Source organism: Gossypium raimondii, chromosome 11, assembly GCF_025698545.1.
Source record: "Gossypium raimondii isolate GPD5lz chromosome 11, ASM2569854v1, whole genome shotgun sequence".
In the NCBI taxonomy this organism is placed as follows: Eukaryota; Viridiplantae; Streptophyta; class Magnoliopsida; order Malvales; family Malvaceae; genus Gossypium; species Gossypium raimondii.
In genome coordinates this window covers 56,139,444-56,152,525 of record NC_068575.1, presented here as the reverse complement: position 1 = coordinate 56,152,525, position 13,082 = coordinate 56,139,444, and positions in this window count along the sequence as shown.

Genomic DNA, 13,082 nt, shown 5'->3' with positions numbered 1-13,082 from the left:
GCTGCTTGTTTTAGCCTCATCACCATTCTGATGCATGTTTTTATGATAGGCGATGATACACACATTTCCTCTCAAAGGTTCATAATTCATTACATTTTTTTTTTGCTCTGCGTCTCTAACCACTTACCCCATGTATGGCTGGAGATACAAGAACAAGAGATGGATTAGAGTTTTGTGAGTAAAACTAGCAGTGACTGAAAATTTTATGTATAATAATAAAATCTGATAACTGTTTAAATGCTATTATAATATTGCTGGGAATGAATTCATTTTACCAGGCTGGCACTATCTGTTGATAGGTTTCATATTTACCAGAAGGCTTTAAATTGGCTATTGAAGGGGTTTTTTTTTTTTCGAAGTGGTGCTTAAACTATAGATTTTGTTTCGAGAATGTGAGATATGGTATGTTTTTACTAAACATGTATATTTTGAAGTAAAATGAAATAAGATAATAGTTTATGTACCATTTAAAAAAAAAAAAAACCAAATAGGAATTAGGATATGGTTTGCGTGAATTGATGTCATCGGCAAAAGTTGAAATTAAGAAAAAGGGGTATGCCTAAATTTCCAATCTTTGAAAAAGAGGCTACTGTGTAAAAGGAAATGAATGGCTATGGGTATGGAAGAAGTCAAGTAGAAAAAGCCATCGCCTTTGTTGTACCAAAAAGTTTTGAAGTCAGATTCCATCTTAAATAGTTTGAAAAGGTGAAATCTTTTTTTCTTTGGCAACCTGGTATTTGATGGGGGATAATATTGGCTAATGTGAACAGAAAAGGCAAATGGGGGATCACACATGGAGCTGCCAGTTGAAGAAAACTGTGATGTGGGGACTGAAAAAGTGGACCAAATTAAATGCAAATGCAACAATGCTAAAGCCCCATCATCTGGGTAAATTGCTTCACCATTCCAAGCAAATTATAATTAGTAATAATAATTCAGAATCAGAACTGCAAAATATCAGGTTTTTGACTAAACATTGATCCTAGTATCCATTAATTGTGTTGTCAGTTTCATGTTCAAGGAAAACCTTTGGTTGAAGGAAGATCCTCATATAAAGCATGGAAATATTAATTATGTGAGCTACCTATTTGACATCTGACAACTAAGGTTAGAGCCTGTGTTACATCAAGGTATAGGATGCAGCTTTTTTGGGGCAATTAGTATAGGCCGCCATGGGGCAGGGCTAATTGCTTCCGCATTTATCCATCTTTCTACCTGCTACGTAGCATAAACTGTAGGGTTCGTCCCCCACCCCCGCCCATAGCTAAGGGTCAAAGTTCCAACTTGTTGAATTCCAAACACATGAGGGACGTGTTTGTAAATCGCCGAGATTGAAGCTTTTGTATATGCACAGCATGTGACTCACTTTAATGTTGAAAACCATAAACATCACCACATGTATACTTAGGTTTAGAGCCCTTAATTCCATACTTGAAAAACCAAAGACACGTATATCTCTAGTAATGGATGTATCAATCTACGCGTGACTGCTCCCAACTATCTTTCTTCAATTTACATGCTCAATTTCTATACAAAGCTACTTGTAGAATAGTGCTTGGCGGATTTAATCCTTTCATCCTTTCTAATTCTTCTACTTTTTGATTTTTTACTTCGATAATATAAAATATATAAATATATACCAAAATAAGATAAGGGTACTAATATTAACGAATTTAGACAACCTCTAATGTAAAAAACTGGTGCTGCCTAATCAATTCGTGGCACTTCTTTCCTCTTTAAAAAAAATTATTTTTTTATGTAGTTTGACCAATCGGTGGCACTCGTATTTCTATCCCAAAATACACTTTCTTTTACATGTATAAGCATAAAAACGAAAAAACTTTATTTTTTTATAGTCGACAGCACCCTATTATTCATAATAAAATATATTTTATTTAAGTTGAAAAAAATTAGTATTCTAATTTTTGGGTATTGAATATTTACACTTTTCAAACCAATTTCATTAAATAATTTGATATGATTTATTTTCTAAAATATATGATGACGTGGCTTTTTTTTACGGTTGAACCTTTTTCTTTGTACATTCATGTCCAATTGTATAGAAAATGTAATGGTATATATACCACATCATCCCATATTTTTAAAAATAAATTATATCAAATTAATATCATAATAAAATATACATTAAATGAAGTAAAATTAAATTAGAATAGAGAGATTAAATCCACCAAAAATTTATTATGTACAAAGCTCCAAAGTTTTTAACTCTACCTTGCAGAATGTCATAGTTGATCCCCTACCTAACACCATATTCCCATGATTAAAACTTTGACATACTCAATTCACACAGGTTACTTCTGGATTTAAGAATAAATGTTGAAAATGGGGTTAAATTTTGTGAATCTTAAATCTTTTAAAATTATCAATTAAAGTTAAATAATTTTGAAAATATTTAAATAAAAACTCGTACATTTCAAAATGGTTAAATAATGATTTTTTAAATATCGTATGTGAAGTTTTAAATGATGTTTTATTTTTCTTTTATTTTCAATTAATATAACTCAACTATCATGTATTCTATTCTAAACTGTCAATATTCACCTAATTTCGTAGGTATATTGTTAAATTTAGCTATTAATGTTTACATTTTTTGTAGATTTGACCTTTATTTTTTTTTAGTTAAATTTGACCCTAAATCTTTCAAAAAGAGTCAAATAACATTTTTAACAAAAATGTTGATTAAAACATTAATTTTTTAATGATGTCGTCGTGAGAATCCACGTGGTAGTCCACATGTACTTCATGTTGACATGGAACTATTTGCCTTACATGTCATGTTAACAAATAATATAAAAATTATAAAAGAAATTCAAAAAATATATATTATAAAAAGTTCATGATAACTAAAAAAATACATGAAGTACATGTAAATTGCCAAGCAGGCTGTTATATTTAAAAATTTAATTAATATTTCCATGAAAAAAATCTTTGACTCCTTTTGAAAGATTGATGGGTAAATTCGATTTATTTTGAAGGTTGAAAGCCAAATTTATCTAAAAAGAAAATAAAGACCAGATTAAGTAAAGATGTAAATGTTAAGGGTTAAGATGAACATGGGAATTTTATACTGCAAACTAAGGTGAATTGTATGAACAACCTTTATTTAAGTAATTTGAAAAGGTGTGAGTCTTATTTCACCATTTAAAAATATTGATGGTTGTTTAACCGTTTTAAAAATATTTAACTATGATGCCAGCAAGCCCTAAAAGATTTGAACAGATTTCAGTATTTAACCTTCAATATTCTTCCATCTTACGACTATTCATAGCCTTAACCAATCACCTAAGCCTGCTAGCTTAGCACGTTACTAATAAACTTCAATCAATAACAGGCAGATAAGAGACGGGATACCTTCCTAGGAAGCTTTGGAAAGTGGGAAAAATGGAGGGTTAAAACCAAAATTTTCAACTTTGAATGACTTAAAAAAAAAAAATCAAGTCATGAAGAAATCTTTAATTTTGTTTTGATAGCCTTTTTCGTATGTAGAAAGAAAGAAGAGGCAACCAAAACAGATCAATTGCTTTTAATGTAAACTTGAAGTTGATTGGGTGAGAATTAGAAATATGGGAGTGGCATTAATGCAACGGCAAAATAAGAGGGACTGGTGGGTGGGGCATTGCCTTAACTCTGAAAGTTATATGTATGCATGCATGCATGTATGTATGAATGCAAAGAAATGTTAGTTCAAAAGAATTCAGTAATTTGCAGGACTACTAAGCTGGAGTCGTGGAATTGGCCTCTCCCAAAGACTTTGATGGACCAGATAATGTACAACCTAATGAGAGTATGCTTAATTATGGGTTTGATAGGTGATGGTAACACTACCCCCACCTCCCATCCATTCTCATCTGCCCCTTGCATTGACTTGTACACTTTATCAATTTCCCATCACAATGTTTATCGGTTTCAATTTGCGACCCACTTTTTCTATACAAATCAATGTTGGTTTAGGTATTACGAGTAGATGTTATGATACTCGCGTGAATTTATCAATATATATGAGATTCTGTGGACAAAATTGTGAAGCCGTCAAGCTTTGAATTACAATCGGTTTAAATGTGGTATCAAATATTTTTTTTAAAAAAGTAACTAAATTCAGAGTTGAATCAGATCGGATCCTTAAAATGAAGATAAACTCTTCTATCCTTGTTTTTTCTATTCAAATATTTGAAACTCTCATCAAAGTCTTCACCACTTAACCTAACAAGCATTGGTATCAAAGGCATAATAATCTCTTGTTGGAGTGAGAGAGAATGCCATGATTTTAAAAAGTCATGAATTATATGTTAGTAATGCAAAGTGGCTAATCCCACATTGGTTGAGAAAAAACTTCTAAGGGGGTTTAAGTATAGCATTGCCTCTTAAGTTTTTGTTGGAGTGAGAGATGATGTCATGATTTAAAAAAGTCATGAATCACAGCTCCTTTTTTTTCCTTGGATAATAATAAAATAAACAAAACCCCATTTTCTCAATTAATCTTCATGGGTAAATTGATTTTAGAGTGATTCCATATAAATAAATTTCAAATTAAAAGTTTTTATTTCTAAAATTCTAATAAGTATTATATATTAGTTAGATATTATAATTCATTTTATTTAGAAAAATCCGAGATGAAGTAAAAACGAAAAAGTATTGCTTGTTTTGGATTTGCATAGTATTATATTATATATAGTATAAATATATATTTATACTAGTACTATATCGAAATTAAATCGAAATAAGTGGAATGTAAATAAAATAGGATTAATTCCAATTAATAAATTTTAAAACACAACAAATAAACGAAACTAGACAATTCAACAGCAAGTCATTTTCCTCATTTTATACAACAAGCAAATAATAATCTCTTAAATGAAACAATAAGATAGTTTTTTTAAAATGAAATAAAATTAAATTAGAGACTGAAAGCCTACAGATATGGGCAACAACAACAATCTCTTGAAAGGTTTATTTGACAAGAGAGTTTAGGTTTCACACTTTAAACTTACTCTCCTTCCCTAAATAACAGTAATAATGCGATGGGGTAGGGTGAGGTAGGGTAGGGTGGTGTACATTTTACCTCTCTAGTCTCATGGACTTGCTTTTGGTCAACAGTTTGAAACTAAGAACCATTCTATGTTTGCTGTTCATGGGTTTTGAATTTGACCCTCCAAGCTACATTTCCATATTTTCTTCTTTTCAGATCTTTGTATTCTTTTTGTGACGCCAAAACTATATTATCACTGTTCAAACATGTAACCTAAACCAACCCCAATGGCAGTCATAAATGGGCAGCCATCAACTTTGATTTCCAAAAAAATTTGACAACATTGTATATAAATCTCTTCAAGAGAAGGGATTGTATAAATCATTCATATTCCTTTTTAACAGGAGAATGACAAATTAAAATTTTTCTAAGTTTTAGCATTTTCAATTGGATTTTTTTTTTTGAAAAAAGAAAAAGAAAATCAAGAGGAAAAACCTAATTTGTCATTCTCCAATTAGAAAGAGCTATATATGGGGTGAAATCATAGTTTCATACAATCATTTCTCATCTTTTCAAATATTATAAAATGGTCTAATAATAAAAAGTATAATGATAAATTTAGTCTTTACCATTTACATTTTTTAGTTAAATCTGGTCACGAACATTTCAAAAAGAATTGAATCGTATTTTAATGGAAATGCGTATACTTCATACTAACATAACATTATTTGTCTTATATGTTATATCAAAATCGTTTAAATTTTTAAAACAGATCCAAAAAATCAACAATAAGTACACACGAATTTTCATATAGACTGCTATATATTAAAATATTAACATTTTGATTAGTTTATCTGTTAAAAATAATAATTCAACTATTTTTAATAGATTGATGGTCAAATTCTATCCCATTTAAAAAACTAAAAGTTAAATTTAACCCTAAAAAAGAAGCATACACACCAAATAGATCAACCATGTAAACATTAACATTATAACTTTAAAAAATTTATAATCCAATCCCATGTCTTAAAAATTAATATAAGAAGGGAAGACAGGTGATTAGATGAGGTGAGTGGGTTTTGTCGGCAAAACATAGCATAGCATGTGGGCTTAAAGACAAAGCCATGTCAAAGGGGTACAACCTTCGCTACGCTACTTTTCTATTTGCTCTCTTCCTTTGCTTCCTCTCAACCTTCTTTCCAAACCCTAAAATCAAACCAATGATGAGGAAACTACTGTTTATTTTTATTTCATACGTGAAGTTAAAAGATTTCAATGTCATCATGTATTTGTAGTAGTAATCCAAGTTAAAACAGCGGCTAACATTAGGCAGACATATTTTTTAGGGGTATCGAAATTAAATTTTAATTTTTTACGATAATAAAATTGTAATTTTATTATTTTTAAGGCGAGTCAAAGTACAATTTTATTTTTATTAATTTAAAGTTTTAAAAATTTAAAAAGCCTAAATAGAAACTTTTTTATTTTAGGGGGGTCGAGGCCCCTGCCAGCTCCCTGACTACAACCCTGTCTATAATTCTATTCTATGTATATATATGATACTTACATTTATACATACACAAATGGATTTAAAAAATAAAAATTTCAATATTTATTCTACAATTAAAAGAATTGATCGAATTAAGGTCACGAATTAATTAGACAACAACTCAATTGATAAATTGTCTAGAAAATATATTTTTTACAAAGTAAATTATATTTTTATAATTTTTAATTTCTTATATAAAATTAATAAAGATGCATACATTATAAAACTTAAACTCGAGACACCGAATAATTTTTAGAATTTAATTCTATCATTTCTAAAGAATGAAAATGATAAACCTTTAAAATTATTTCAATGAAAATTTTAAACAACATAAACCTTGATTGCTTAATTGTTTGCAAAAAAAAAAAAAGATTGATTAAGAAAATGGAAATGGAAATGGAAATGGAAATTGTTGCATAAATATGGAAATGATATGTGAAATTGAAGTTTCTTTTAGCAAACACAAAGTAGGTGAAGGAGAGCTTTTAGTGGTGGGGCATTGTTTAGATACTTGATAATAACAAGGCATTCAAGCCACTATTTATCATAATTTAATTTATTGTACAGTTGGCCATTTTTATTAACCCCATGTGTGTAATTAAATCAAATACAACCCAAACTATAGGTCACATATAAAGTAATAAATTTTTCATAATTTTAATCTATGTTTTGATTGTAACAACTTTTGGCATACCTTCATCAACCATTACTTTTTATTTATGAAAATCTCAAAATTACACGTTAAATTAAAATTTGGTGTAGTTATGCATATGAAATTTTTAATCGTGGTTCAAATGTATACATAAAATTTTAATTTTGATTCAACCATACATATTTAAAGAAATAAATACATTATTTTTTATACTTGATAAATATAATAATTTTTATATAATATATAAACATAAAATGATGTTATGTCCAGGGGCGAAGCTAAAATTTTTTTCGAGGGGGCAGAAATTAAATCTTAATTTTTAATAACCGATATCTCTATAACATAAAAGTGCAATTTTACCTTTACTAATTAAAAATTTTAAAATTTCTAAGTGGCCTAAATGAATAGCTGTCCATTTTAGGGCTGGAGCCCTTGCCAGCCCCCTAGATACGCCACTTGTTATGCTAATAATTTGTGAGAATTGAATCAAATCAAAATTTCATGTGTAAAATTATACAAAATCAAAGTTTATATATAAAATTACACGTTAGACTAAGTTCATATATAACTTTAGGATTTATCCCTTTTATTTAGATAAGCTTTGAGACTTTAAATTTGTTTGGTTTATTCCCATAGTAATATTTGGATACAATTTATGCTATTGTTTAAACTCTTGATTAAATTGGTGTCATAAGTCAATCGAGTATCCATTAAGTTACAAAATTTATGAAAATTATTCGAAAGTACTTTGACTTTTTTTATTTAAAAAATAATAGAAATTTGCATATTGAGATTTGAATCCATACCATTTTAAACATTCACAAAATATGAATAAATGCATTATACCATTCTAAATTAACAAATAATCATGAAAGTTTAACCATATGAACTTACATGGGTTGTGTTGACACCATTTTTTGGATGGAAAACGGGGTCGACTTGGATTTTGAAAATGAAAACAAAAATGGGAGTCGCCACCAATCCTTTTTGATAAGGTGTGATCGGATTACCTTGAAAATTGATTGTTTTTAATAAATGGTTTGATTTTATTAAAACAACAAGTTTGGTCCACGAAATTCAGAAAAATGAGTTCGGGAGTCGGTTACGCACGAGGAAGGATTAGCACCCTCGATACGCCCAAAATTGGTACCTAGTTGATTACTTAATGTCGAAAATTGAGAACTTTGAAGAATTTTAAAAATATGATCCTTGTATTAAAACGTTGCAAATTTTCAGGAAAAAGCGCATATTTCACGTTATTCGAGGAAAAAAACATTATATCCAGTAAGTTAGGACACAATGTCTCGAATTCCCGATACGCGAATAAAAAAAACTTAATTAAAAGATATTTGGCTATCTCGGATTTAAAAAGGAGATCATGACCAGTAAGTTAGGACACGATCTTTTTTAATTCCCGAGAACGTTTAAAACTTGAGTTTGAAAAGATTTGTGTACTTATATTTATTGTGAAAATCGAAACTCAGTAAGTTAAGGTACGATCTTCTCAAATTTTAAAATACAAAATTTTGCTTATTTTAAAACCATATTAAATAAAATTAATTTAGCATGAAATGGTAGGAATAAATACAATATTAACTTGTATAACAAAGATACAAGCACAAATAATATAAGCAATAATCAAAGAGAGATAAAATACATAAAAAACAAGTATATGAAATAATGAATAAATAAAAATTAAAGTATTTCGTAAAAATAATAACAAACACATGACTAAATAAATAAATACCGAATAGTACAAAAATAATAATACAAATAGTAGGAGATAAAATATTTATGTATGTATATAAATATTTAAATTATAAATTATAAAGTGAGGTGAATATATATATGTATATAAAATGAATATATAAGGGTACGTATATATATATAGATAGATCATAAAAATATGAATATATATATATATATATATATATAATATGAAAACGCGTATATGTATGTATATAACAAAGATTCCAAATAAAAATAAATAAATGAACAACTTAATAATAACAATAATATTATTATTTTATAGAAAAAAAGAAAAATAAAAAATGACAAAAGGACTAAATTAAACTTTGAAACAAGATTCGGGGTTTAAAATCGCAAATACATAAAATGGGTTTATAAGGGACCGAAATAAAACGCGCTTAAAGCGCGAGGGATCTGTTGGGAAATATTCCCTTACACTGAAACGCTGTGTTTCGACCGGGGGGGCATGGTCTTAGGACCAAATCAAAAAACAAACTAAATTCACGGGCCAAATAACGAATAACCAAAGAGGATCAGATCGGCTACGGCGCAAAAGCGGAGGGGGCCACTGCGCAAATATCCCCCTAAAGCTAGACGCGCGGACCCTCCGGGTCAGATCGGGTCGACGCCCGGGCCTGGGGGCCAAAAACTGCATCGTTTTCTATTGCTATTTAAACACCCTTTTTTTATTTTTTCATTTCAGCAACAGTTTTTTTTAAAAAAATTCAAAAACATTCCCTTTTTCTCTCAAAAACCCGACCCTTGGGTCCTCTTAGCGCCGTTGTTGCGCTTGCCGCACCCCACCACCTCCGACGGTCGACGAAGCGCCAGATGGGCGATTGAAACTCCGTAACGGTGAGTTTTTCCTCTTTTTCTTTATGTATTTTATTTTCGTATTTTTTAGAAAAAAAATAGATTAAAAAAATACAAAAAGATAAAATAAAGAAATAAAGAAAAATCAATCCTAAAGAAAGCAACCTTTTTGTCTTTCTGATGTTTTTTGCAAAATCGGGGGCCCCCTTTACAATGGTTTTTCAATCGGTTTTGAACCGAAAATGATACCCCCTCTTTCGTTTCTTACAAATCGGCTTTATAGCCAAAAGAAAAATAAAAATTTTGGTCTTGTCTCCTTCTGCTTCTGCTTGTGTTGCGTGTTTGCAGGGTGATGGACGAGCGGCGCGACGTCAGAGGCAGGTGCGGATGGGACGTAGCGAACGGCGATGGCAGAGGGGTGGGTACTGCAGAGGTGTACGGCGCACATGGGGGAAACTAGGGTTCTGAAACCCTAGTTTTTCATTGGGTTTTGGCTGTATTTGGGCCTATTGTTTGTATTTGGGCTGGTCCAATTAATTTTGTAATGTAATTGGGCCGTTTGGGCTGAAGTTTGTTTTGCTGGTAGGGCCCGGGTGAAATTGGGCTTCTACAGGTTGGATTGTAAAATTGGTAATAGTTTAGAGACTACTCGGCTAATTTCCCTTTTTCTCGCTGATCTATGAGCTCTTGATCTAGAATGTAAAAATTTTCATTCATTAGCATATATTTCAATTTCAATCCACTTCACAATTTATACCCTTCAAATTTCGAAATTACACAATTACCACAACTTTTGAAGTTTTTGCAATTTAGTCCCTCACCAATTAACTCGTCAAATAAGCTAATTTTTCTCAATTAACACTTTATTTAGATATTATAAGCTATTACACAACCTTTAATAAATAGATTTAATACCAAACCCTAAGATTTAATATTTTTCACTATTTGGTCCTCAAATCAATTTCTATTGAAATTACTTGATAAAATCATCATATAACAAAATTAAAACTTCAAATCCATGTTAATTCATCATAAAAACTCGGCACTCATCAATTGTAACTTTCAAAATTACCCATAGAATCAAAAACTAATTCATTAGATAGTTGGACCTAATTGTAAAAGTCTTAAAAACACAAAATTACAAGAAAAGAGCAAGAATTGAACTCATATGATGCATAAATATGAAAACCCAGCTTAGAGGACCTTAAATGGCGTTTTTGGACTAAAAATTAGAAGAAGAAATGTCTAGAATTCAATTTAGTCACTTGTTTTATTTTTAATTTTAACCAAATTACCATTTTGCCCTTAGTTCACACTAATTTTTTTTATTTCTTCTACCCTTGTGCCGTTTCAGCCATCTTCTTTGGGCTGATTTGCCTTTTAAGTCCTCTCTCAGTTAACACGTGAACCATTTAATCATTTTAGTGAGTTTTGCACTTTTTTCAATTTAGTTCTTTTTAATTAATTAACCATCGAAACGTGATAATTTTCTAATGAAACTTTAATACTAACTAAATGACACTACGTAAATATTTATAAAAATATTTACGGCTCGGTTTATAAAATCGAGGTCTCGATACCTCGTTTTCGAAACCACTTTGCCTAATAAATCATTCTAAACACAAATCACTATTTCAAAAGTCTTCCTAAAATCATATTTAACTCATAATTACTAAATAATAAAATTTTTGAACTCACTCATCGGATTTAGTGATCTCGAATCACTGTTTCCAACACCACTAAAAATTAGGTTGTTACAACTTAGTTAGAAAAATTACAAAATATCCATCCATGTTTAAAATAAATTATACTATTTAATGGTACTTTAATCTTTTTATTTAAAAATAAAAAAATATTTGAACACATGCAGTTTACTTTGATAATTTTTTTTTTTACATTTCCACTCAACCAAACTTTATTCTAATATGTTTTATACATTTTAATTTTAGTATTCATTTTTTGTTTCTCCATTGATTGTATAAACCGATAATGTTGTTGATAGAGTTGGCGTGATAAGTTAACTCGACACTAACTCAAGATTGATGACAATACTATCTTAAACAATTGAAGTGCATTTAGTATTCTTAATATGGTGTATTTACGTGTTTAACTCGTTTTACTCATGATTTTAATTTATTTTTTTCATTTCAATATCGTACATATTTAATGTGTTATTATTAATTAGTTTCAAATAATATATTTCATTATTTATTATTTGTTATTTTTAAACACACCTTTAGAATTAAAGCTAAAACTGTTTTAGAGAGTTTTGGCTTAGCATGAGAAAAAAGATTAAGACAGATTGAGTTGGAATGCAACAATGCTCTTTTAGTGGAATCTTTGGTCGCAGGTGGAGCTGTTAACAGTTCAATGGCTGAGCTACGTTTATTACATTGTCTCTTAAGTAGGAATTGGGAGGTACATGTTCATCATGTTTCAAGGGCGCATAATGAAATTGAAGATTGTATGGCGTAGTGTGCGAATTTTGATTTTATAAGTTTATGTGTGTTCGATGAACCACCATTACATATTCAAGAGTTGTTGTTAGCTGATTGTAATAGACCTGCACGGGCTTAATTGCTGTTTTGATGTAATCGTTAAAAAAAATACATTAAATTAATGGTATTATAAACATATTAATTGATTTTCAATGCATAAAGGCAAGAGAAGATAAGAGAGATATTTATCATCATACCTAACTTTTATAGTTATAAATTGTTTTATTTTAACCATAAATAAAATACATAAAAATTCCACGATCAAATATCAAAGCGAGCTATTAACATAAAAATCCTAATAATTACTCTTTATAGCAAATTCCATTTGAAAAAACTCTTGATTGAGCAAACATTTATTTTAGTGATAGCTTAATATCATTAATTTTGGGTAAGTAAATATTATTCTTTGACAATAAATAAATAAGGTGTAAAGCTGAAAAGAAAAAGGTGAATAAAGTGGATTATCAGTAATCATAGAACAATAATGTCATACTTGTAATTAATCACCACTTTAATCTTTGTTAACTTTTTCTCCCAGAGAAGTCGATGGTAAAACTGGGAGGCTTCATATGATATTCACTCTGTTAAAATATCATTTCCATTTGTAACATATTTTAATATTAATCAAGAAAAATGTATGGTGACATAAATTGAAGTGATACATAATAGATTAAAATTTCGATATTATTTATTTACAATTTTGTGAGTGCAAAACCAAAAGCACCCTAACATTTGTCATTGTTTGTTTGGTTTCTCCATAAATTTAGTGTTTTTACAGATCCCAATGCATTGAATTTCTATGGAAAGTCGAAAAGAAAAAAAAGCAGAAAATCT